Source organism: Apium graveolens, chromosome 1 (genome assembly GCF_009905375.1).
Source record: "Apium graveolens cultivar Ventura chromosome 1, ASM990537v1, whole genome shotgun sequence".
In the NCBI taxonomy this organism is placed as follows: Eukaryota; Viridiplantae; Streptophyta; class Magnoliopsida; order Apiales; family Apiaceae; genus Apium; species Apium graveolens.
In genome coordinates this window covers 15,837,369-15,840,436 of record NC_133647.1, presented here as the reverse complement: position 1 = coordinate 15,840,436, position 3,068 = coordinate 15,837,369, and the positions used below count along the sequence as shown (strand labels likewise).

General features: G+C 37.2%; 1 pseudogene; it reads left to right on the top strand.

The window, feature by feature from the left end:
* The first annotated feature begins 504 nt into the window (after positions 1-504).
* On the top strand, positions 505-2,742 carry LOC141717405 (polygalacturonase-like; annotated as a pseudogene).
* The last annotated feature ends 326 nt before the right edge of the window (positions 2,743-3,068 follow it).

Genomic DNA, 3,068 nt, shown 5'->3' with positions numbered 1-3,068 from the left:
AACTAACTGTCCTGACGAACTCCGCTCTTCTTATTTAGTATTAACGAAAGAAACAATAATCTCAGAAGAAAGTAAAGTAGTTAAAATGCATATTAAGATTTACTAGCTTGACCTACACGTACTGGCAAATTGGGATGACCTGTGCGGTCTGCAGGTACTTGCATGAGAATATATTTGCTTGATCTCAGGTTTTGCATTTCTGAATCCCTATAAATTGGCCATTGAATTGTCACAATTTCCAATACCAAACAATTCTCTCTCTCTCTCTCTCTCTCTCTCTCTCTACTGCTCTCTCCTCTCTCTCTCTCTCCTCTCCCTCTCCCTTCTCTCTCTCTCTCTTCTATCTCTCATCCCCTCCCTTCCTCTCTCTCCTTCCCCCCCTCTCTCTCTCTCCTCTCTCTCCCTCTCTCTCTCATCACTCCCTACTCCTCTCTCTCTCTCTATCTGTCTCTCTTCTCTCTCTCTCTCTCTCCTCTCTCTCTCTCCCCCTCTGTCTTCCTCTCTCTCTCTCTCAGGAGTGCAATGCCTAATTATCTCATACTGGTACTTTCTTTCATTTTCCTCCTAAATTCATCATCGGCGGAAAGACTCACGATAAATGTGAGAAGATTAGGAGCCAAAGCTGATGGCAAGACAGATGTTTCAAAGGTTCTTCTTCGAGCATGGAATTCAGCTTGTGCCTCCAGAAAGGAAGTCCGAATTTACGTGCCCCGAGGAAGATACTTGATTCGTAATCCTATAGTGTTCAATGGCCGCAACTGTAAACGTAGCATGTTCTTGCGTATTGAGGGCACTATTATAGCTTCCACTGATTATAATTTGATCGGAAAAAATGGAAACTGGATCAAGTTTGAGAGAGTTAATGGACTGTTTCATATCCGGGGGCACTCTAGATGCTAAAGGTGCTGGTCTCTGGAACTGCAAAAAATCTGGAAAGAATTGCCCTACTGGCGCAACGGTATGATGTTAGCTGAAATTTATATGACTGCAATCAAATGCATACAAATGCATTCAAACTCAACTTTAACTGCAAAAAAAAATATAACTTCAATTGTTTTAAGAAAAGAAAAATGTTAGAGATCTCAAATATTTTCCCAAAATCTTCCCCAAATGCTGATGTGTCAAGTGTAATTACTAAGTTTCCTAAAATGATATGAATCACGCGTGCATATATATATGCGCCCCAAATCAAAACGTGCCACTCGTATGTCACGTCATTTGTTAAAAAATTTGGTGAATGAATTTGGGGTACATAGCACTACTCTTAAGAAAAATTGAAAAATAAAAGTTGTGTATATTTGTTTTGAAAAAATGCCTCTAAGAACGTAATTAGACGAGTTATAGAGTAGCGGAGTATTTTTAATTGGTGGACTTCTAATTTTTTAATTAAATTCTGTAATTACAAAGTACCGCAACATTCACATTAAAAATCTATATGTACTAACCAAAATTAGGTGAATACGTGCTTAGGAGCATGAAGCCTATTTGTTTTTTATTGCGGACAGTATAAAAGAGATTGAAATTGTTTGTTTTGGATGCAAGCCTGTATTTCGCAAATATTTTAAAAAAGAGTAGAGTATCAAATAAGCCTGGTTTTTTTTACCTGAGCAATGATGGTTAATTGTCACTTTGCAGAGCATAGGGTTCTACAGCTCGACCAATGTTGTAGTGAGCAGATTAACATCAATAAACAGTCAAATGTTCCACATGATCATCTACAAAAGCAGAAATGTCATTCTAAAAGGAATCACAATCTTAGCACTCGGAAGTAGTCCCAACACCGACGGTATTCATCTGCAATTATCATCAGGCGTAAGCATTTCTCAGACTCGAATCAGTACTGGGGATGACTGTGTGTCAATTGGACCTGGGACTAATAACACATGGATCGAAAATGTTTCCTGCGGTCCTGGTCACGGCATTAGGTAAACTTTCCTATCTGCCCGGATTAAATTTTAGCGATTTTGACACAATAATCCTGATTAATTTGGTTGCGTAAACTAGCATTGGGAGTCTCGGATGGGATCTGCAGGAACCTGGTGTTCAGAATGTGACTGTGAAATCGGTTACCTTCCGAAACTCCGACAATGGTGTGAGAATAAAAACATGGACAAGGCCTAGCAATGGATTTGTAAGGGATGTTCTATTTCAAAACATTGTGATGAATAATGTCAAGAATCCTGTTCTTATAGATCAAGACTATTGTCCCAATGCTAAAGATTGCCCTGGAAAGGTATTTCTCAACTAATTATACAGTTAAAAACTCGATTAAGTAATAATCGTTAAAGTAATAATCTCGTTAAAATAATTTTTTTTTTCCGGTTCAACATAATGGACACAGTGTATTTTTACTCTCGGTAAAGTAATACAACTTGCTGAAGTAATATTTTTTCTTGATCCCGACCCTATTACTTAAAAACTTCTGACAACTTTTTTGAAATTCGGTGTAAAGTACTACGCTTTCACTACGTAACTTACTTCTAGCAGTCTAATATTACTATTTGTTGTTTTTGAATAGGTATCTGGTATTAAGATCAGCAATGTAAGGTATCAGAACATTCGAGGAACATCGGCAACGCCAGTTGCTGTGCAGTTGGAATGCAGTAAGAAATATCCTTGCACTGGAATAAGACTGCAAGATATAGCACTCACTCACAAAAATGGAGCTGCAAAAGCTCATGTGCCTATGCTGCAGGCACTGCTTCTGGTGTCATGAAGCCTCCTAGTTGTTTGAACAGATAAATACTTTCATTAAGCCTCCAAGTTGTTTGTTGTACAGATAAATGTGATACTAAAATACTACGAATGAAAATATTTGCCTTGATGATTTTTTTGTTGTTGAAAAATGAAGAGAATTTACTAAAAATACTAACTTTTCTAAGTTTTTTTTGCGATTTTACTATCTTCTGATTTTTTTTGTAAAAATACGGAATAAACAAAAATCAACCAGATATGCAACTAGTTGAATAAGGCCGCTTCAATTCGACTAAAAACGGTGGAATTTGTTTTTCACCTAAAATTTGAAATCCCACCTAAAAATTTAAATTTTTGAGAATTTTGAAACGCGC